The following is a 25,461-nucleotide window of genomic DNA, read 5'->3' as shown; positions in this document are numbered from 1 at the left end:
TGAAGGACTCCCTTCATGGGGGAAACCTTCAGGAATACATGGTCCCTAACCTCAAACTCTAGTAGTCGACGCCTCGTATTGGCATAACTCTTCTATCTGCTCTGTGCCGTAAGAAGTCGATGCTTGATAATGTCGATCTTCTCAGAGGTCACTTGTACTAAATCTGGGTCAATCAGGCTTCTCTCACCAACTTCTGCCCAACAATACGGTGCTCGACTTGGACACACATACAGTGCCTAATAGGGAGCCATGCTAATACTCACTTGAAAGCTGTTGTTATAAGCGAACTCTGCATAAGGAAGACAGTCATCCCAACTATCTTTGAAATAGATCACACATGCTCGCAACATGTCTTCTAGCACCTGATTTACCCGTTCCGTCTACCCGTCAGTCTGTGGGTGGAACGCGGTATTGAACTTCAATTTCACACCCATTGCTTCTTGTATGTGAGTCCAGAAGATAGATGTGAATCGCGTGTCTCGATCCGACACGATCTCCATAGGCACTTCATGCTGCCGTATGATCTCCTTGATGTACAGCCCGGCCAAAACATATGCGGAGTTCGAAACTTTAATATGGAGAAAATGAGCAGACTTCGTCAATCGGTCCACAATCACCTAAATGGAGTCGTGTCTCTTCCTCGTCTTCGGTAACCCTGAAATGAAATCCCATTTCCATTCAGTTATAGGCATGGACTAAAGTAAACTAGGAGGTTGGTGATGCTCAACCTTGACTTGCTGGCATGTAAGACAATTGGACACAAAGTCTGCTATTTGGGCCTTCATGTTGTCCCACCAGTACAAATGTTTCATATCTCGATACATCTTCATACTACCAGGATGCATCGCCATCTTCGAATTGTGAGTGACTTCAAGAACTTCCTTCTTAAGTCATGAAGGTTTGGGACACAGGCAGCCATGATAACGAAAACCCCCATCCGAGTCAACTCTGCATTTAGAGTCTTCATCACCACTAGCTCGCTCTCTCATTTCCACCAACCTTTCATCTTCCCTCTAAGCCATAATGATTCATCAATAAGTGGCTGCACACGAATATGTGCGACACTCTCGAACGGCTCCTCTACTGTAAGTTTCTGCTCAAAGTCTCGCACGAATTTCACCATGTTCCATTCTTCTATTATCAGCAAAGCTGCAAATGCTATCGTCTTCTTATGGCTCAACGTGTTTGCCACGAGGTTGGCCTTGCCAAGATGGTAGGAAACCTCAAACTTGAAGTCCTTCAAGGTTTCCATCCATCATCGTTACCTCATATTCAGGTCTCTCTACGTGAATATGTACATGAGGCTCTTGTGGTCACAAAAGAGCTCGAACTCCTCCTCGTAGAGGTAATGTCTCCAAAGCTTTAATGCAAAGATGGCAACCACCAATTCCAGGTCGTGCGTAGGATAGTTCTCTTCGTGTTTGCTCAACTGTCACGATGCATAGGCAATCACCCTATCCTTCTGCATAAGAACACAACTCAAACCAACACAGAATGCGTCAGTGTATATCATATATTTGACCCCTTGCTCTAACAATACTAGCACAGGGGAGGATGTCAGCTTATCTTTCAATTCCTGAAAGGCTGCTTCTGCCTCATCATTCTAGGAAAACTTAAGATCCTTCCGAGTGAGTTGAGACAGCGGCCTGGCTATCTTGGAAAAGTCCCAAATGAATTGATGATAGTAACTTGCCAAGCCGAGGAAACTCCTCACTTTAGTAACCGAACTGAACTGCTCCTAGTCCTGAACTGCGGTCACCTTAGCAAGGTTCACAGCTATTCCTTCCTTGGACACCACATGTCTCAGGAACTTAACTTCTTCTTTTCAGAAGTTACATTTCTTGTACTGGGCAAACAACCAGTTCTTCTTGAGAGTATCAAAGACTGCTCGTAGGTGCTCCTCCTGATCTTTCTAACTCTTAGATTATATCAGGATGTCATCTATAAATATGATGATGAATTGGTACAAATACGGTCGAAACACATGTTTCATCAGGTCTATGAACACGGCTGGTGCATTTATGAGTCCAAACGACATCACAAGGAACTCGTAGTGCCCAAAGCTGGTTCTGAACATTATTTTCTGCACGTTCTCATCCTTGACACACAACTAGTGATACCTTGACTATAAGTCGATCTTTGAAAAATATTGTGCCCCTTTCAACTGGTCGAACAGATCATCAATCCTGGACAAAGGATACTTGTTCTTCACTGCCACTTGGTTCAACCTACGATAATCAATACACAATCGCAGTGATCCATCCTTCTTCTTCATAAATAACACAGGTGCTCCCCAAGGAGATACACTCGGTCGTATGAAGCCTGATTCCAATAGACCATTGATCTGTCTCCTCAATTCCTTCATTTCACAAGGAGGCATGTGATACGTTGGTAGCGAAATGGGTGTCGCCCAGGCACAAGGTCGATAGTAAAGTCGATCTCATGCCAGGAGGTAGTCCAAGTATCATCCTGAACACATCCATAAAATCTCAGACTACAGGCATGTTCCCAAATGTCGGGCCATCAACATTCTCAAGTAAGGTAGCATAACAACTAATGCGGTAGTACCAACTGACCTGAAGTGGGAAAGTAAAGGCCATGCCCTCAGGTCCATGGGCTATCACCACTCTAGTATTGCAATCGATCTCTGCCTTCATCTCGGTGAGCCAATCCATACCGAGGATAACATCGTAATGACACAGCAGACCGACAATTAGGTCAATGAGTACTGTTCTACTTCCTAAGTCTATCGAGTAACCCTTACAAATCTTGGTAGTGTCTGAGAAGGTCCCTGCGGCGGTAAGGAGTCTCATCCCAACCATAGGAGTAGTTTTCAATGCTAGTCGCTTAACTACTACGTATGATATTATTGAAATAGTGGACCCGGTATCCATTAATAGGAAGACTGGTATACCTTAGATATGTGTTGTGACTTAGAAAGCCAATGGTGCTACGGTTACCAACTCAGAAGCCTCAGTTGCAAGTGAGGGCACCCGAGCTTATTGAAGACGATTCGGCTGCGCTGCCATAGGTCATTGAGGTGGCCTAAATCGAGGTGCGGGTGGCCGGTAAGATGGTGTAACGTCTCGAAAAAATCCATATAAAGACCGAATACCCCCTCTAGTAGAAATTACCTAGGACCAAAACCTTTAGAAAATTAGGTTAATGTTAGCAAGTGCTAATGTAACGCCCTGAAATTCGGGAGTCGAGCATAACTTAGCTCCCGAGTTTCAAAACATCACTTATGCAACATATTGAATGATGGATGTATGTTGTCTGTATGAGTAGATAAAATATGGAATATATTAAGCCAAACTGCAAATATAATTCAGGGATAAGTGAAGAACGCAAGCGGAAGACTTATAGAAATATATGTGTACATGTGCAAATCCAATACATATACATACCAAGTCATACTTACAAATGTTACTATCAAAATATTACAAGTATCAAATTACATCATCTATTCCAAAAAAAGAAATCCTAGAGTCCCACGCATCAGAACAAGGCTCACTAGAACCCGCCTGAAAACTGCATGAAAGAAACTGCAGCCTCATCATCCCCGAACTCCTACTTTGCCTCAGAGGTTGCATCAACATCTGCAACTAAGACAGAGTCTGGTGGGTGTTTAACACCGCCCCAGAATGTGGGAGTGAGTGATTAACTCAGTGGAACAATAAAGCAAAGGTTAACATGTTATCAATTCAATCAAGCAGTAATGATAAACCAGAACAATCAAACATGTCCTAAGCACTCTTGTTAATGCAATGATGAATGTAGAATGATACGTACCCTCACGCGTACACCCTCAGTGTCTTCATCTTACGTTACGCATGACATCGCCTCAAAGTGCTTCACCTCTTCCAGGCACATGCAATGCGGTGCATGAACATGATTACCAAGTTGTTATTAGTCCTTTTTATATAGCAGGATTGGGAAGCTAAGGTACCTTCCTCATATCAATTTCCAAACAGTGATCCATTCTAGGGTCGTCAGTCCTAGACAATCTCATACGATCATATGGTTTTAGGTCGCTGCAAAGGGCTCGTCACCAATCAATGCACGCCTATCATATCTTCGTTACTACAATAAGGCTCGCACCTCAATGCGGTATCCAGGTATGCTCAAGGTCACTACAAAGGGCTCGTCACCAATCAATGTAGGCCGACAACATGAATATAGTGTCCCATACCACCATAATCGGCTCACGAGTTTAGCTGCTCATTGGTCACTGCGGGGAGGCTCGTCACCCCAGCGTAGGCCGACAGCTCGACCACGGTGTCTCATACCACCATGTCCGGCTCATGAGTTTTAGTGGATCAAGGTACCATGGTTAACTGAATTTCATCGGTAAGTTCGGTACCCTAGATTCATACAATAGCATCCATACATGGTGAACATACATCGGACAATCGGGTTACTTGACGAACTCGACTAGCACGAGCGTACGTTGGGTTGAACGACATAGAGTACGCAAACACTCCGTGTGGCCAAACCACTGTCAACAATTCTAATACGACTCGGGTTCGTCTAATCACGTCCTACGTGGCGAAAGCAACCTCAGCCACGATCTTAAGGCCGATTACCGATTTCCTGGACTATTTCCTAGTCCCAAACACATTCCACTACAACAGATATTCATATCACCAATTTAGAATAGTAATGGAACAACAACTCTAATCAGATGGTATGTAAGCATTTGAAGAACATCGACTTAACATGGATTTTCACATAAGTAATACTTGAAATTAAACAACAAGGAATATGACTTGCATGAAGGAAATCATACACACTAATAGGAGTGTTGAGAATCGCTTCTCAATGACCGCAATTAAGTTAATATTTTCCACTTTAGATCATTCAGACATTTCTACAAACACTTAGAATACATAATACAACATACATGACGTATGTTGAAATACACGCATTTGGACAATTCCTTTTACCAAGGAGTTGTCGCACATACATCTAGCATAGGTACACAACAAATAATCATGGCAAAAACATGTGCATATTTTATACATATACGGTACTTCCTATATATACATATAATACACAAATCTCAATATATCACATGCATATCAGGAACGTAAAATAAGCATAGCATTTGGCATGTGAAATTTCATCCATAACAAGAATAAACCATTAACTGGCATTGAAAGCCTTGAAAACCATAACCTATACGATTAAAGTCCGCACCTTAAGCCAGAAATAGAACACTGAACTGATTCAGACGATATGTCTTCATCAACGGTGACAGGATAACCTAAGGCAAGAATAGAAATGAGCTACAACAACACATAGACTCTTCGAAGCTCTAAAACTGATTAGGGTTAGGTTAACTTACCCAAGGATGAACTTAGAATCACCGAAAAAATGATTCAAAGGTGATGGTTTGAGGATGAAGAAGAACAGGAAAGAATCCAAGACGATTCACCAACTTCTCTCTCACTTTCTCTCTCTTTTCCTCTCTCTTTCTTAGCTAGGGTTAGGAAATTCGTATGGAAAAGAGAGTTAGGGTTTTAAGGTCTATTTATAGGCCTAACATTGATGAAAATAACCCCAGGGCCAAGGTATACTTAGGTTATAACCAAAACTGGCCTCTCTCGATCCAACGGAGCACTTTCGGTGGGCCTTTCTCCACGTGTGGTCGGACTTAAGCTCACTGACCATGGATCTAGGTCAGGCTGAGTTTTCGTACCGATCGGATCTACAGATCAACCGTGGCGGACCACACTTAATTCAACAGTCATCGAAACTCGATCAGGACCACAAGCACTATGACCAGTCTGGGCCATCTTCCCTGATCCGAGGGTGAAATCAGAATCCAACGGTCAGATTGCTTAAAATCGTCGTGCAAGCGACACGACTCAGATTTCACAAAAGCACATTTAATTTCTCACCGTTCTCACACTCTTCACTCCGGACTCAATCAAATCGACCCAAAACATCATCTGGACTTGATTTTTGAGGTGATGGCCAAGTCCAACATGGTGACCAATACTGCCTAAGATCATCGCTATCGGACTTTCGACACCCGGTTCAGGTCCGATCCAGAACTTTTAAAAATTCCCAAGGCAACTGGATTTAGCGATGAATCCCAAATTTCAGAGTAACATAGCGCTAATGATACTACAGGTTTTGAGTCATGCAGATCCAATTTAAAGTGATTGCCGCAAATTTCACAAGCAATCAAGTTTAACACTAATTTACCCACAAATAACTTCTAAGGAAAAAATAGAGGTAGTACTCGGGTCTTGGCACAAAATTTTTCGGGTCATTACAGCTAAACTAGAGTGCTTGTGAAATTAGCACTAATCACTTTAAATATAATCTGCAAGACCCAAAACGTGCAGAATCATTGATGCTACATTACTCTAAAATCTAGAATCCATCCTTATACCCGGTTGCTCTCGGGACCACACCGAAACTCCGTATCGGACCTGAACCGCACGTCGAAAGTCCGATTACCACGAAACGATACAGTTATGACCGAATTACTGGACTTGACAACCCCCTCGGAAATGAACTCTTAATTGTGTCTAGAACTACACCACTTGAGCCCGGAGCGAAGAGTGTGAGAAATGTGAAAATATTTAGAAATAAAAATCTGAATTTAAGTAATCTGAGTCATGTCACTTGTGGGCTAAATATAAGGATTTAGACCGTCAGAATCTGACCCAAATACACCCTCGGATCAGGAGAAATGTCCCACCCATGTCGATGTACTTGTGGCCCTGATTGAGTGACCGTGACGTTGAACTGAAACTGGTCCGCCATGACTATCTATAAATCCAATCGGAACAAAAACTCAGCTTGACTAAGATCCATGGTCAGGGAGCTTAAGTCCGACCGCATGTGGAAAATGGGCCACTAGAAGTGCTCCATTGGACCGGAACGGTCCATATTTGGATATAACCTAAGTATACCTTGGCCCCAGGGCCATTCCCATCAAACCTGGGCCTATATAAGGACCTTAAACACTCTCTCTCATATGCCATACGCATTTTGAAAACCCTAACGGAAAGAAGAGAGAAAAGAGAAGAAGAAAGTGAGGAAGAGAGAGAGAGAGAGTGAGAGATAGATGTTGGGATCTTTCCCTGACGCTCCACGTGCTTAGCCACCACTCCTGTGTCGCTATACGGGCGATAACAATCCCGTTTTTAGGTAAGAAAACCTAACCCTAACTTGTCTTAGGATTTTTAAATATGGTAATAGATGGAATAGCTGACCTATTCCCTAATATAGGTTATTGTGGTGCCGTAGACAAGACTTAACTTTTAAAACTGAGTTCGCTACGAGTCTACCGGTGAAAGGTGCGGACTATAAACGTATAGGTTATGGTTTTCAAGACTTTCAATGTCGGTTAATGGTTTATTACTGATGTGGGTGTAATTTCACACGCCAAATGTGATGTTTGTATCGCGTTTCTGATATATATGAACTATATTGAGTTTAGTGTATTCCATATATATGTAGAAAGTATTATATACGTATGGAATTTGAACGTGTGTTTGCCATGATTAATTGTCGTATGTTTATGCTAGTTGTATGTGTAACAACTCCTTGGTAAAAGGATTTGCCCTGAGATGTGCTATCACCAACATACGTCATGTATGTTAGAATGTGTAGTCTAAGTGTTTGTAGAAATGTCTGAATGATCAAGTGTGTAATAAATTATACGATATATGGGCGTTGAGAAGAGATTTTCATATATCTTAACGATGTGTATGATTTTCTCCATGTAACTTATATTCTTTGTCTGTTTTACTTAGGGACTGCATATGTGTGAATTCATGTTTAAGTTGAAATCCATCAAATGCTTACATGCTTGTATGATTGGAATTGTTGATCCATTACTATTCTGATTAGCTTGTATGATTATCTGTTATAATTGAATGTGTTTGGGACTACGGAATAGTCCCGGCAATTGGTAACAGGCTTTGAATAGGTGGCTGAGGTTGTTTCACCACATATGACGTGATCGATGAATCCCAGCTGTACTTGGGATATCGGCAGTGGTTAGGCCACGCGGAGTGCTTACACACTTCATGTCAATCAACTCAACGTGTGCTCGTACTAATCGAGCTCGTTAAGTAACCCGATTGACCCGATGTATGTTCACCATGTATGAACGCTACTGCTTGAATCTAAGGTACCAAACTCACCAGTGAAAACCCTTTTAAATCTTGGTACCTCGATCCGCTAAGACTCATGAGCCGGGCATGGTGGTATGGGACACCATGGTCAAGCTGTTGGCCTACACTGGGGTGACGAGCCTCCCCGTAGTGACCAGTGAGCAACCCAGACTCGTGAGCTGAATACGGTGGTATGAGACACTGTATTCGAGCTGTCGGCCTACACTGATAAGGTGACAAGCCCTTTGTAGTGACCTCGAGCGTACACTAAGACTGCGTAGAGGCGACGAGCCCTTACATAGCAACAAGAGTACACTAGGCCTGCACTGATAAGGTGACAAGCCCTTTGCAGCACCCTAGAACCGTATCATCGTATGAGATTTACTAGGACTGACGATCCTAGAATGGATCATTGTTTGAGAATTGATATAAGGGAGGTACCTTAGCTTCCCAATCCCGTTATATGAAAGGGACTAATAATAACTTAGTAATCACGCTCATTCCAACGTACTGCATGTGCCCCGGGTTGAAGAGCATGGAGGGAAGAAAGCATACCGCGACCGTAAGATAGTGTCACACGAGGGAGTGTAGGCGAGGGCATGTATCATGCTTACATTTCATCCTTGCATTAATAAGAGTATCTAGGAATGTCTGATATGTTTGCTTTATCATTACCGCTTGACTGAATTGATAACATGTTAACCTTTGCTCTATGATCCCACTGAGTTGATCACTCACTCCCACGTTCTAGGACGGTGTTCTGAACACCCACTAGACTCTGTCTTAGTTGCAGATGATGATGCGACTTAGGAGGCGGAGCCCGATTACTATGACGATCAGGATGAGTTCTCATATATGCAATTCTCTAGTGGTTTCGCTTAGGCCATCTGGATCGACGGGGCTATAGGGTTTATTATTGTATTTGAACTATTTTGAACTATTACATGTATATGGTGACTCAGTGATGTATTCATACTCTAGAGACCGATCATGATCCTTTTGGCTCATACACGTCTATATACATTTTTTAGTCTTCCGCTTGCGTTATATGAATTGATCTGGAGTATGAATTACTGTTTTGGTATAATCCCACTCATGATTAATATACTAACATAGACAACATTTAATCATCATTATCTATATTGCATAAGTGATGCGTTGGAACTCGTGGGTTGAGTTTATGCTCGACCCCCAATTTTCAGGGCATTACAAGTTGGTATCAGAGCATGATTTGGATTAAACCGGACTTGGGTTAGGGTCACACGACATACGTTGATGCTTTTCAACATAGTTGGTTACGAGAGAGATGTAGAAACAAGCTTAGGTTTCCCCAATTTCGCCAATTGGCAAAGTTCATCGAAATCGATCACTTTGCTCGGGTCTGTACCCGTCCGTGATCGCATGAGTCGATCCCAAATCACCCCTAGACCGTCAATTGATGGCTTTAGACCATGCTTTATTTTATTCCAGTTGTTTAAAATCAGTAAACATGAATATACATTAGAATCTATTCGAAATGACCTGAAATGACTCAAAATGGAGTCGGGGGCTAAACGAAACACTTTAAGGGGGACCCAGGGTGGGACCCACACCTTTTTGGGACCCATGGGGTAGGAGGACCTCGTCCAAAGGATGAGCCCTCACCTAATGGTCCAGAGACCGACGAGGACCTCGCCGGTTTGGCGAGGCCTCGCCGCCAAACGGGCTTGGCCGGGTGGGCTGGCTCGGGCCGATGGGTCCTGGGTACTGTGTGGCCCACACACGTATGTGGGGTCGATTAAAACCCCTCCTATGCTAGCTCTCCTTCACAAACCACCACCCTAAGTTCTTCTTTTCTCTAAAAATTCTAGATTTTTCACTCAAACGCCTCCTCCAAACATTTCTTTTCTCATTTTCGTGCAACCGTTGCACCACCCCCCTCAAAAACCTCTACCACAGCTATCAACCCTTTCCATTCTCTCATTTGAGCTCTTAAATCCTCCATTTGAGTCTCAAATTCATATAAACTCACTAACCTATCCTATTCCATCATTTTCCCTCTTTATCCCCTTTCATTTGAGCCTACACATCCCCTTTTTGTAGCTCAAGATTCCAAAACCCAATAATCCCTCTTCTAATCTTCCTCATTCCTTCAACTTTCTTCATTCCTTCTCTTTTTGGAACACACAAATACCATTGTGTGCTTCAAAGATCTTGTGAGCCCATAACCCATCTTATTCCCACTTTTCCTTCCATTTCAATGGCTCTTTTTGAGCTTGTGACGACTATTTTCTCTTTTCGCCCTTCCTTCTCTCATGGGAAAGAAAAGAGCTCCTGTGGAAGAAGCTGGGCCTAATCGCCCTACTCGTTCGAGGAGATCGAGAGGTGCCGCCGCGAGTACAAGCGTCACTCGTGAGTTTCAGACTAAAAGGGATCTTGATCCCCGGGCTCCGGTCAGAAGGATTCTGTTGGTGAAGCTGTTGCATGGAGTTTATGAGAGCTGTAGAGTCCTTTTTGAAGCTTATGTGGATGCAAGGCTATTTGGGGAATACCTCTTGCTCGAGCGCCTGGAAGAGGTCGGGTGGGGTCCGCTATTTGAGGACAAGTACCATGCCAATGTGGGCACTGTCTAAGTTTTCTATGCCCACATTCGAGAGCCTACGCTGGAGCCCTTGCAGTTCAACATCCCTTGTGGAAGAGATCGAGAAGCCACAATTAACGTTGGTTTAGTATCTCGACTTATGAATGTGCCTCTTGGTGAAGTACATGTAAGTGAGAAGAATCTGAGGAGTGCACGTGAAAGAGATCACCGCACACGGACCCTTTGTGGCCAACTAGTTCAGTGGCAACCCAACAATAGCCTTCTAACGACCAATATGACTGGTGACTTCTGTCTACTGCACCACATCTTCACGTTCAACATCTACCCCAGGTGGAGCAACTGCAGTGAGTGTACGTGCCTAATGGTAGATTTCCTGTATCAAGTGGGGCAGGGAGAGAAGCTGTGTGTGCCTACGTATGTTCCGTGACAGATAGTTCTCACTGCACGCTCTAACAGGAGGTTGGATTCACTCCCATTTGGCCGACTCTTATGCAAGATTACACATGAGTTTGGCTACAGACTTGGGGCGAAAAAGCTGGTGCTAATCCATTACATCAATGAAGCGACTCTCAATCAGATGGGAATCGGGCCACGCCAATGACAAGCCCAACTTGATGAGAGTGAGGTTGAGGCAGAGAGTGAAGAGGAAGAGAGTGGGAAGAAGGGGGAGCTGAAATAAAAGAAGAGCAGAGCGAGGAAGAAGAGGAGGCCCAGGATACAGATGAGAGCTCCCCTCCTACGGCACCGGAGCTTGGCACTATTTGAGCTTGCTTAGCTCGACTTGAGGAAGGTCAGGCTGTCCGACGACAGGATATAATGGATCTTCAGGGCCTCATAAAACATAAGTTTAAGAAAGTGACTCGCACTTTGAGGTCCATCCTGTGTTGCCTACAGGATAAGGGTGCCCCTCCTCCGTCACCAGACTTGGATGTCTAGTCATCCAAGTCGTCGCCCCGTAGCTTGTTTTGTTGCTGTGTTAGGATGTTTGTGTTTGTATGCATCTTTTGTCATAATTCGTGTAACATTGTATTCCATGTGCTGTCACAAATTTTGGTAAATGAAATGCATGCGGTCTCTTTTGCTATGAAGTTGTGTGGAATGCTTAAAGGATTGTGTATTGCTATGCTACATCTTATGTAAGTTGCACCCTATTTCATATAGGGAGTGCCACCTAAGGTCACGCAGAGCACGACACACCTCACACTTATTGATTCGATGGACCAGGCACCTCCCCAGAGTGAAGGTCGTACGGACCCTGGTTTGGGCCCGATTCATGAGACTATGCCTGAGCCTCAGCCTTCTACTGGTCCTACAGTTGGGCCGCCACCTTACACACCACCGATTCATGATCAAAACTGTGCGTCTTCTTCGACGCAGCATGAGCCTCAGTCGGCCTCACCTATGGATAGGTTGGAGCAGTTAATGATGATGATGCACCAGCAGCTCTTGGCCACTATTGAAGGAGCCCTAGCTCAAGGTGGAAGTGCGACTCCACCTTCACCATCTATACGCCCTTCTGGAACTGTAGGGCCTTCTGCTCAGGATGAGGGTGTGCCTTCACCTGCACCTACTATATACCCTACAGGGAACTTGGGTATGAGTGGCCTCCTCAAGCGATTTCAGCGCTTGCGGCCTCCTACCTTTGCGGGTTCTCACAGACCCGAGGAGGCCGAATATTGGCTAGACCGCATCTCTAAGATGCTGAGGATGCTGCATTATACAGAGCCGGAGCAGGTTGAGTTGGCCACCTTTATGTTTGAAAAGGAGGCCAGCTTATCGTGGGATAGTGTCCTACGGACTGTTACAGTTAACTATGTATGGATGTGGGCAGCTTTTGAGTTCCGCTTCCATGAGAAATACTATCCCCAAACATACCAACACGAGAAGGAGAATGAGTTCCTCCGCCTCAGACAGGGAGGCATGTCAGTGACAGAGTACGAGCACCAGTTTACAGAGTTGGGCAGGTACATCCCTACAGTACTTGCTAACGCGCAGATGCAGATGCTGCATTTTTTCGAGGGCCTGTGACCTGATATTCACTCAAAGATGTGCTGTGCTAACATACCCTCCTATGTTGAGCTAGTACACATGTCTATGTGGGTAGAGCAGGATGGGGATTGATTGTCATGTTCTCCTGGGCCTATGATCCCTAGGCCACGACCAGATATGCCGAGCAGGCCATTCCTCAGCAAGAGATCCCGTACCGACTCTCCTCCCAGGATCGCGACGCCGCTAGTTCCGATGAGGTGACCTGGTGTGACATGTACGTATTGTGGGAGGCCAGGTCATGCTGCGGAGAACTATTTTGCATGCATGAGAGATAGTGGGTTTTCGCCGCCACAAAGAATCGACCGCCCTCGCCCTCAGGCTCTATCGGCTCCACCCCCATGGGCAGCGCCTGCACATCCTTCCTTCACGTCCCCTACACCTCGATTTAGGCCACCTCAGCGACCTATAGTGCCTCAGCCCAATAGATCTCAACTAGCACGTGTTCACGCACTTACAGCGGAGGTGCCTGATTCTACTGCTACCGTACCTTTGGCCTTCGAGCTCACCGGTCACATTAATGGTACCCCTATATTTCTGTTGGTAGATATGGGATCCACTATATCCGTGATATCATGTTCTGTAGTCCAACGCTTAGGGCTGAATACGACTCCGATGGTTGGGGTGCAAGTTATCGCAGCATCAGGGACTTTTACAGATGCCACCAAAATGTGTGCGGGTTGTTTAATAGATCTAGGGAGCAAGACGATATGCATTAACTTGATTGTCACCACGATATACCATTTCGACGTCATCCTTGGTATGGATTGGCTGACTGAAGTGAGGGCCGAGATTGACTACGAGACCTTTACATTTCTCGTGCGGGTCAGTTGCCCTTTTCGAGTTCTTTGTTATGCTTCCTTACTGAAGAATATTGATGGCCCGACACTTGAAAATATGCTTGTAGTTCAGAATTTTGGGGAAGTGTTCGGTAAGATACCGGGGCTACCTCCTCGTCATGAGATTGATTTCACCATTTATCTAGCACCTAGTGTGATGCCCATTTCACTTCCGACGTACCGCATGCCTTCGTGTGAGATGTAGGAGTTGAGAAAACAGATCGATGATCTGTTAGATGTTGGCTTCAAACGACTGAGTGTATCTCCTTGGGGAGCACCTGTGTTGTTTGTGAAGAAGAAGGATGGGTCATTGCGGTTGTATATTGATTACTGCAAATTAAACGAAGTGACGGTGAAGAACAAGTATCCTCTGCCCAGGATAGACGATTTGTTTGATTAGTTGAGAGGAGCACAGTATTTCACGAAGATCGACTTACAGTCAGGGTATCACCAGTTACGCGTCAGGAATGAGGACGTGCAGAAGACGACTTTCAAGACCATTTTTGGGCACTATGAGTTTCTCGTGATGTCGTTCGGTCTTATGAATGCTCCAGCTGTGTTCATGGACTTAATGAACAGAGTATTTCGGCTGTTCCTTTACCGATTCGTCATTGTGTATATTGATGACATTCTGATATACTTCAAGAGTCGGGAAGAACACGAGGAACACCTGCGAGCAGTCTTGGATACTCTGAGTAAGAACCAGTTGTTCACCCAGTACAAGAAATGAGACTTCTGGAAACAGAAGAAGTCAAGCTCCTGGGACTATGGTGTCCAAGGAAGGGATAGCTATGGACCTTGCTAAGGTAGCCGCAGTTCAGGACTAGGAGCAGCCCGGTTCGGTTACCGAGGTGAGGAGTTTTCTTGGTCTGGTAGGTTACTATCGACGATTCATTCAGGATTTCTCGAAGATATCCAGACCTTTGTCTCAGTTGACACGGAAAGATTTGAAGTTCGCCTGGAATGAAAGGGCAGAAACAGCTTTTCAGGAGCTGAAGGACAGGTTGACGTCCGCCTCTGTGCTAGTATTGTCAGAGAAAGGGGTCAAGTACACGATATACACCGACGCGTCTCGGGTTGGTTTGGGTTATGTCCTTATGCAGAAGGACAGGGTGATTGCATATGCCTCGAGACAGTTGATGAAACACGAGGACAATTACCCTACGCACGACCTTAAGTTAGCAGCGGTCATATTTGCATTAAAGCTCTGGAGACATTACCTCTACGGAGAGGAGTTCGATCTCTTTTGCGACCACAAGTGCCTTAAGTATATATTCACTCAGCGGGATTTAAATATGAGGCAGCGCCGATGGATGGAAACCCTGAAGGACTTTAAGTTCGAGGTCTCCTACCATCCTGGCAAGGCCAACCTTGTGGCAGACGCACTGAGCCGCAAGAAGGCATTGGCATTTGCGGCTCCAATGATGATAGCAGAGTGGGACATAGTAGAGTTCGTGTGAGACTTTGAGCAAAAACTCACGGTGGAGGAGCCGTATGAGGGCATCGCACATATTCGAGTACAACCCCTCATTGATGACAGGATCATCGTGGCTTAGATAGACGATGAGCTATTGGCGAAGATGAGAGAACAGGCTAACAGCGATGAGGACGCCGAATGGAGAGTTGGAACGGATGGAGGCTTATGTTACCGTGGCCGCCTATGCATCCCGAACCTCCCTGACTTGAGGAAAGAAGTTCCTGAGGCTGCTCACAACTTAAGGATGGCGATGCATCCAGGCAGTATAAAGATGTATCGTGACATGAAGAGGCTGTACTGGTGGGACAATATGAAGGCTCACATAGCAAATTACGTGTCCCGTTGCCTCACGTGCCAGCAGGTCAAGGCAGAGCATCGCTGACCTCCTGGACTACTTCATCCCATGCACATAGCAGAATGGAAGTGGGATTTCATCTCTATGAATTTCATCTCAGGGCTACCGAAGACGAGGAAGGGTTATGATTCCATTTGGGTGATCATGGACAGGTTGACAAAATCGGCTCATTTCCTCCCTATCAGAGTTTCAAACTCTGCAGACGAGTTGGACAGGTTGTACATCAAAGAGATTGTACGTCTGCATGGAGTTCCTTTGGAGATCGTGTCGGACCGAGACACGCGATTTACATCTATTTTCTGGACTCGCATCCAGGAAGCGATGGGTGTAAAGTTGAAGTTCAGTACCGCGTTCCACCCACAAACTGACAGGTAGACGAAATGGGTGAATCAGATTCTGGAGGATATGTTGCGGGCCTGTGTGCTGGATTTCAAAGACAGTTGGGATGACTGTCTTCCCTATGTAGAGTTCGCCTATAATAACAGCTTCTAGGCGAGTATTGGCATGGCTCCTTACGAGGCACTGTATGGGCGCCCATGTAGAGCACCGCATGCTGGGCAGAGGTTAGCGAGAAAAGCTTGATTGGCCCAAAGTTAGTACAGGCGACCTCAAAAAAGATCGACATTATCAAGTGCCGACTACTGACAGCGTAGAGCAGATAGAAGAGCTACGCCGAGACGGTGACCGCTAGAGTTCGAAGTCAGAGACCATGTTTTCCTCAGAGTTTCCCCTATGAAGGGAGTCCTTCGATTTGGCAAGAAGGGGAAGCTTACGCCTCGATTCATTGGCCCATTCTAGATACTTGATCGAGTGGGGGCGGTAGCGTACCACCTTGCTTTGCCCACACCACTTGCGGGCATGCATAATGTATTTCATGTATCTATGCTGAAAAAATACGTTCTCGATCCTTCCCACATTATCAGATGGGAGTGGGTACATTTGAGCGAGGACGCTACATATGTACTACGACCAACATGTGTCCTAAACAGGAAGGAGCAGGTATTGCGTAGCAAGGTCATTCCACTTGTGAAAGTGCTGTGGACACATCACACGGAAGAAGAGGCTACTTGTGAGACAGAAGCCGAGGTTCGAAAGAACTACCCTTAGATTCTCGAGGAGTACGAAAAGGTACTAATTTCGAGGATGAAATTTTTCTTTAAGTAGGGTAGATTGTAACGTCTCGGAAAAATCTATACAAAGACCAAGTACCCCCTCTGGCAGAAATTACCCAGGACCAAAACCTTTAGAAAATTAGGTTAATGTTAGCAAGTGTTAAACTAGAGTGCTTGTGAAATTAGCACTAATCACTTTAAATATGATCTGCAAAACCTAAAACATGCAGAATCATTGACGCTACATTACCCTAAAATCTAGAATCCATCCTTATACCCGGTTGCTCTCGGGAGCACACCGAAACTCCGTATCGGACCTGGACTGCACGTTGAAAGTCCGATTACCCCAAAACTATACAGTTATGACCGCATTACTAGACTTGACAACCCCTAGGAAATGAAGTCTTAATTGTGTCTAGAACTGCACAACTTGAGCCCGGAGCGAAGAGTGTGAGAAACGTGAAAATATTTAGAAATAAAAATCTAAATTTAAGTAATCTGAGTCGTGTCGCTTGTGGGCCAAATATAAGGATTAAGACCGTCAGAATCTGACTCAAATACACCCTCAGATCAGGAGAAATGTCCCACCCATGTCAATGTACTTGTGGCCCTGATCGAGTGACTGTGACCGTTGAACTGAAATTGGTCCGCCACGGCTGATCTGTAAATCCAATCGGAACGAAAACTCAGCTTGACTTAGATCCATGGTCAGGGAGCTTAAGTCCAACCGCATGTGAAAAGGAGCCACCAGAAGTGCTCTGTTGGACCGGAACGATCCGTATTTGGATATAACCTAAGTATACCTTGGCCCTAGGGCCATTCCCATCAAACCTGGGCCTATATAAGGACCTTAAACACTCTCTCTCATATGCCTTACGAATTTTGCAAACCCTAAGGGAAAGAAGAGAGAAAAGAGAAGAAGAAAGTGAGGAAGAGAGATAGAGTGAGAGAGATAGATGTTGGGATCTTTCCCTGACGCTCCACATGCTTAGCCACCACTCTTGTGTCGCTATACGAGCGATACCAATCCTGTTCTTAGGTAAGAAAACCTAACGCTAACTTGTCTTAGGATTTTCAAATATGGTAATAGATGGAATAACTGACCTATTCCCTGATGTAGGTTATTGTGGTGCCGTAAACAAGACTTAACTTTTAAAATTGAGTTCGCTACGAGTCTACCGGTGAAAGGTGCGGACTATAAATGTATAGGTTATGGTTTTCAAGGCTTTCAATGTCGGTTAATGGTTTATTACTGATGTGGGTGCAATTTCACATGCCAAATGCGATGTTTGTATCGCGTTTCTAATATATATGAACTATATTGAGTTTAGTGCATTCCATGTATATGTAGAAAGTATCGTATACGTATGAAATTTGAACGTGTGTTTGCCATGATTAGTTGTCGTATGTTTATGCTAGTTGTATGTGTAACAACTCCTTGGTGAAAGGATTTGCCCTAAGACGTGCTATCACCAATATACGTCATGTATGTTGGAATGTGTAGTCTAAGTGTTTGTAAAAATGTCTGAATGATCAAGTGTGTAATAAATTATACGATATATGGGCGTTGAGAAGAGATTTTCATCTATCTTAACTGTGTGTATGATTTCCTCCATGTAACTTACATTCTGTCTGTTTTACTTAGGGACTGCATATGTGTGAATTCATGTTTAAGTTGAAATCCACCAAATGCTCACATGCTTGTATGATTGGAATTGTTGATCCATTACTGTTCTGATTAGCTTATATGATTATCTATTATAATTGAATGTGTTTGGGACTACGGAATAGTCCAAGCAATCGGTAACATGCTTTGAATAGGTGGCTGAGGTTGTTTTGCCACATAGGACGTGATCGATGAATCCGAGCCGTACTTGGGATGTCGGCAGTGGTTAGGCCACACGGAGTGTTTACGCACTTCATGTCGATCAACTCAACATGCGCTCGTACTAATCGAGCTCGTCAAGTAACCCAATTGACTCGATATATGTTCACCATGTATGGACGCTACTGCTTGAATCTAAGGTACCAAACTCACCAGTGAAAACCCTTTTAAACCTTGGTACCTCGATCCGCTAAGACTCATGAGCCGGGCATGGTGGTATGGGACACCGTGGTTGAGCTGTCGGCCTACGCTAGGGTGACGAGCCTCCCCGTAGTGACAAGTGAGCAACCCAGACTCGTGAGCCGAATACAGTGGTATGGGACACTGTATTCGAGCTGGCGGCCTACACTGATAAGGTGACAAGCCCTTTGTAGTGACCTCGAGCGTACACTAAGACTGCGTAGAGGCGACGAGCCCTTACGTAACAACAAGAGTACACTAGGCCTGCACTGATAAGGTGATGAGCCCTTTGCAGCGCCCTAGAACCGTATCATCGTATGAGATTTACTAAGACTGATGACCCTGGAATGGATCATTGTTTGGGAATTGATATAAGGGAGGTACCTTAGCTTCCTAATCCTGTTGTATGAAAGAGACTAATAATAACTCAACAATCACGCTCATTCCATCGCACTGCATGTGCCCCGGTTTGAAGAGCAGAGAGGGAAGAAAGCATGCTGCGACCGTAAGATGGTGTCGCACGAGGGAGTGTAGGCGAGGGTATGTATCATGCTTACATTTCATCGTTGCATTAATAAGAGTATCTATGAATGTCTGATATGTCTTCTTTATCATTACTGCTTAACTGAATTGATAACATGTTAACCTTTGCTCTATGATCCCACTGAGTTGATCACTCACTTCCACATTCTGGGATGGTGTTCTGAACACCCACCGGACTCTGTCTTAGTTGCATATGATGATGCGACTTAGGATGAGTTCTCATATATGCAATTCTCCGGTGGTTTCTCTTAGGCCATCAAGATCGACTGGGTTACAGGGTTTATTATTGTAGTTGAACTATTTTGAACTATTACATGTATATGGTGACTCGGTGATGTATTCATACTCTGGAGACCAATCATGATCCTTTTGGCTCATACACGTCTATATACATTTTCCAATCTTCCGCTTGCGTTATATGAATTGATCTGGAGTATGAATTACTGTTTTGGTATAATCTCACTCATGATTAATGTACTAACATAAACAATATTTAATTACATTATCTATATTACATAAGTGATGCATTGGAACTCGTGGGTTAAGTTTATGCTCGACCCCCGATTTTCAGGGTGTTACAGATGGCTGTATGGGCGGTGCTGATCATAGAGGTGGGGCGGAGATAGCTTGCGACATCTAACGGTTGGTCTTCTGAGGAGGGGCAAAGCCGTTGTCCCTCATCCCTGTAATGACCCAGAAAATTTCGTGCAAAGACCCGAGTACCACCTCAATCAGGTTTCTCTTGGGACTCAAGCCTTTAGAAGTTAAATGTGGGTTAACTACTGCTAAACTCGATTGCCTGTGAAATTAGTACCAATCACTTTAAATTTGATCTACAGGACCCAACACCTGTAGGATCGTTAGCGCTATCCTACCCTAAAATCTAGGATTCAACACTAAATCCAGTTGCTCTCGGGAGTACTTGGAAACATTGTATCAGACCTGGACCGTGCGTCGAAAGTCCGATAGCGATGATCTTAGATAATTATGATCTCCTTATTGAGCTTGACAATCACCTCAAAAATCAAGTCCAAATGATGTCCTGAGACGATTTGCTTGAGTCCGAAGTGAAGAGGGTGAGAAAGGTGAAATTATTTAGAAATTAAATATGAATTTAAGAAATCTGAGTAATGTCACTTGCGTGTCGATTTTAAGCATTCTTACCGTCAGAGTCTGACCCAAATTTACCCTCGAATCAGGGAAGATGGCTTAGACATGTCAAAGTGCCGGTGGACCTGATCGAGTTTTGGTGACCGTTGAATTGGAACTGGTCTGCCACGGTTGATCTGTAAATCCGATCGATACAAAAAATCAGCCTGACCTAGATCCATGGTCAGTGAGCTTAAGTCCGACCGCACGTGGAAAAGGGACCACCAGAAGTGCTCCGTTGGACCGAAATAGACCCGAATTGGTTATAGCCTAAGTATACCTTGGCCTTGGGGCTATTTTCATCAATATTAAGCCTATATAAAGACCTCTCACTCTCAAATTCCATACGAATTTTCCAAACCCTAGCCAAGAGAGATAGGAAAAGAGAGAGAAAGTGAGAGAGAAGTTGGAGAATCATCTTGAGATTCTTCCCTGTTACTTTGCGTACCTAAACCATCGCATCTGAGTCGTTATTCCGACAATTCTAAGTTCATTCTTAGGTAAGTCAATCAAACCCTAGCCTGTTTTGGAGCTTAGAATAGTCTAAGTGTTGATGTAGCTCATTTCAATCCTGCCTTAGGTTATCTAGTCGTCATTGACAAAGACTTATCGTCTGAATCAGATCTGTTGCACACTTTCTGGTTTAAGGTGCGGACTATATTCGTATAGGTTATGGTTTTCAAGGCTTTCAATGTCGGTTAATGGTTTAGATTATTGTGGGTGAGATTTCACATGCCAAATGCGATGTTTGTATTACGTTTCTGATATATATGAACTATATTGAGATATGTGTATTCCATGTATATGTAGAAAGTATTGTATACGTATGAAATACGAGCATGTGTTTTCCATGACTAATTATCGCATGTTTATGCTAGATGTATGTGTAGCAACTCCTTGGCAAGAGGAATTGTCCTAATGTGAGCTATCACCAACATACGTCATGTATGTTGGAATATGTAGCCTAAGTGTTTATAGAAATGTCTGAATGAATAAGTATGTCATATATTGTACTTTTTATGGGCGTTGAGAAGAGATTCTCAACTATATTAATGATGTGTATGATCTCCTCCATACAATTTACATTCTTTGTTAGTTTAACTTAGACGCTACTTATGTGTAAATTCTTGTTAAGTTGATATTCATCAAATGCTCACATGTTGTATGATTGAAATTATTGATCCATTACTATTCTGAATTGCTGGTATGAATATCTATTATACTTGAATGTGTTTGGGACTATGAAATAGTCCAGGGAATCTGTAACAAACCTTGAGTTCGTGGCCGAGGTTGTTTTCGCCACGTAGGACGTGTTTGACGAACCCGAGTCGTATTAGGGTTGTCGGCAGTGGTTTGGCCACACGGAGTGTTTGCACACTCTATGTCATTCAACTCAACGTGCGCTCGTGCTAGTCGAGCTCTTCAAGTAACCTGATTATCCCGGTGGATGTGCACCATGTATGGACACTATTGTTTGAATCTAGGGTACCAAACTTACCAGTGCAATCCTGTTAACTATGGTACTTCGATCCGTTAAGACTCATGAGCTAGGCATGATAGTTTGGGACACCATGGTCGAGTTGTCGGCCTACACTAGGGTGATGAGCCTCCCCGTAGTGACCAGTGAGCAATTCAGACTCGTGAGCCAATTATGGTGGTATGGGACACTATATTCGTGTTGTCGGCCTACATTGATTGGTGACGAGCCCTTTGTAGTGACCTCAAGCATACCTTGATACTGCATTGAGGTGACGAGACTTAGGGTAGTAACTAAGATATGATAGGCATGCATTGAATGGTGACGAGCCCTTTGCAGCGACCTAGAACCACAATATTGTATGAGATTGTCTAGGACTGACGACCCTAGAATGGATCACCGTTTGGGAATTGATATGAGGAAGGTACCTTAGCTTCCCAATCCTGCTGTATGAAAAGGACTAATATTAACTTGATAATCATGTTCTTGCACCGCATTGCATGTGCTTTGGCATCGTGGAGCACTGCGAGAGGTTGTCATGCGTACCATAAGATGAAGACGCTGAGGGAGTGCAGGCGAGAGCATGCATCATTTCTACATACATCCTTGCATTAACAAGAGTAATTAGGACATGCTTGATAGTATTGCCTTATCATTACTACTTGATTGAATTGATAATATGTTAACTTTTACTGTATAGTTCCACTGAGTTGATCACTCACTCTCACATTCTGGGATGGTGTTTCAACACCAACCAGACTCTGTCTTAGATGCAGATGATGATGCGACCCTCGAGGCAGAGAAGGAGTATGAGGATGACGAGGACGCGTTTTCTTTTATGCAGTTCTCAGGCGGGTTCATGTGAGTCGTGTCCTGAGCTATGGGGATTCAGGGTTTATTTTGTAATGGGTGATTTCATTTTGATACTCATATTTTGACACAAACACTTGTAATTATGACCTGGCAGAGCATACCTATCTCAGGGACTTATATAGTTATATATATATGTATGTTTCTTCAGTCTTCCGCTTGCAGATTTCACCTATCCCTGGATTATGTTTGCAGTTTGGCTTAATCTACTCCATGTTTTATGCACTAATAGAGACAACATACACTCATCATTTCATATGTTGCATAAGTGATGTTTCTGAAACTCGGGAGCTGAGTTATGCTCGACCCCCGAATTTCAGGGCGTTATAAGTTGGTATCAAAGCATGATTTGGATTAAACCAGACCTGGGTTATGGTCACACAACACAGGCTGACACCACCTTAGTGTAGGAGGGTGTGAGATTAATCTAGAAATAGTGTAGGTTTTCTAGTTGCTCTTATCGGTGAAAGTTGACTGAAAATGATCGTCGAGATCGAGTCCATGCACACTCTTGATCACACATAGCGACCCCAAATCTCTTCTAGACCATCCATTGACGGGTCTAGACTGTGTATCATCCCTTTTCAGCCATTAGAAATCCAGTAAAAGTGAATCTGTATCAAATTCTATTCAAAGTGACCCGATAAGAGTCGAAGCAGACTAAGGGCCCAATCGGGGCATTTATAGGGGGACTCAGGGTGGGACCCACATCAATTGCTAACCTAAGGGGCAGGAGGACCTCACCCAAATGGTGAGTCCTCGCCAGAATGTCCAGAGACTGGGGATTACCTCGCTAGTTCGGCGAGCCCTCGCCGCCTAGCAGGCCTGGCCGGGCGGGCCGGCTCAGGCCGACGCATATGAGGTCTAGTGTGGCCCATTCCTCCATGGCTGCACATTTTTAACTCCTCTAAAACCCTCCTTCCTTCACAAAGCTACCCTCCAAGCTTCCCTTTTTTGAAAATTTCTCTCAAAACCCCAGAAAAATCCCTCCCCAAACCCCTTCTTCTTTCATTTTCATGCAACCCCACTCTACCCATCTCAAAACCCACCTCCATTGCTATTTTCCCTCTCTTTTCTTTCCATTTGAGCACTCAAATCCCTACTTTGAGTCTCAAATTCGTGGAAGCCCCATCATTCCTTCCTTTTCCATCTTTTCTCTCATTTTTCATGGCCCTATTCGAGCTTATTACGGCCATATTTTCCATTTTTACCATTCTCTCTTTCATGGGGAAGAAAAGAGCTCCCGTTGATGAAGCCGGGCATAACCACCCAACCCGTGCACGGAGGCCGAGAGGTGCCGCCGCGAGCACGACCGCCACTCGAGAGTATCAGACAAAGTGGGACCTCGATCCCTGGGCTCCCGTTGGAAGAACTTTGTTGGCGGAGCTATCTCATGGATTCTATGAGGGCCGTAGGGTCCCTTTTGAAGCTCATGTAGATGCGCAACTATTTGGAGAATATCTCTTATTTGAGTACCTGGAGGAGGCCAGGTGGGGTTCGCTATTTGAAGGCAAATACCGCGCGAATGTGGGTACTGTCTGAGCTTTCTATGCCCACATTCGAGAACCTTCACTAGAGCTATTGCAGTTCAAGATCCCTTGCGAAAGAGATCGGGAGGCCATAGTCAACGTTGCTTTGATATCCCGACTTCTGAACGTGCCGCTTGGCGAGGCTCATGCTAGTGAGAAGAATCTGAATAGTGCGCATGAAAGGGATCACCACACGCGGTTCTTATGTGGTCGTCTGGTTGAATGACAGCCCAATAGAAGCCTCTTAGTGACTAATATGACGGATGATTTCCACTTTCTTCACTATATTTACACATTCAACGTCTATCCTAAGTGGACCAATCGCAGTGAGTGCACGCGCTTGATGGTGGATTTCTTATATCAGGTGGGGTAAGGGGAGAAGCTATGTGTACTTATGTACATCTTGCGACAGATAGTCCTTATTGCACGTTCGAATAGAAGGACTGAATCGCTCCCATTTGGCCGAATCATCTGTAAGCTTGCACATGAGTTTAGCTACAGGCTTGGGGCGAAAAAGTTGGTACCTGTCCGTTACATCAATGAGATGACTCTTAATCAGATGGACATTGGGCCTCATCGACGACAAGCCTTACTTGAAGAAAGTGAGGATGAGTCTGAGAGCGAAAAGGAAGAGAGTAATGAAGAAGGTGGAGCTGAAATAGAAGAAGAACAAGAAGAGCAAGATGAGGAAGAAGTGGAGGCCCAGGACACGAGTGAGAGTTCTCCTCCTGCGGCACCGGAGCAAGGCACAGATCAGGCCGCCAGGGATGCCCGTATAACTCAGCTTGAGGAGGGTCAGGCAGTCCTACGTCCAGACATTATGGATCTTCGAGGCCTCGTAAAATATAAGTTCAAGAAGGTGTCTCACACTCTGAAGTCTATCCTGTGTTGCCTGTAGGATGAGGGTGCCCCTCCTCCATCACCTGATTTCGACAAGTAGTTGCAGATGTAGTCGTCTCTTGCTCTGTTTTATTGCTTGTTATTGTGTGTAGCCGTTATAGGCATAGTAGTTTGGAAGTTATTTTGTTGTTTGAAGCTTAAGATGTATTAGCTCGCATGCTTTCTTTGTCGCGATCCATGTAATGCTACACTCCTTGTATTGCGACAATTTTGTTAAATGAAATGCATGTTATTTTCCTTAAGTTGTAATGTGAATGCTGTGTGGGTGGATTATATGGATGTTGAATCTCATAGGTTGCATCCTCTGTTGAATGTAGGGTATGCCTCCTAAGGGCTCGAAGACTTCGACCCGTCTCTCTTTGGGAGAGTCGCTTATCAGG

This window comes from Magnolia sinica, chromosome 11, assembly GCF_029962835.1.
Source record: "Magnolia sinica isolate HGM2019 chromosome 11, MsV1, whole genome shotgun sequence".
Classification (NCBI taxonomy): Eukaryota; Viridiplantae; Streptophyta; class Magnoliopsida; order Magnoliales; family Magnoliaceae; genus Magnolia; species Magnolia sinica.
Note: the sequence above shows the minus strand (reverse complement) of the source record.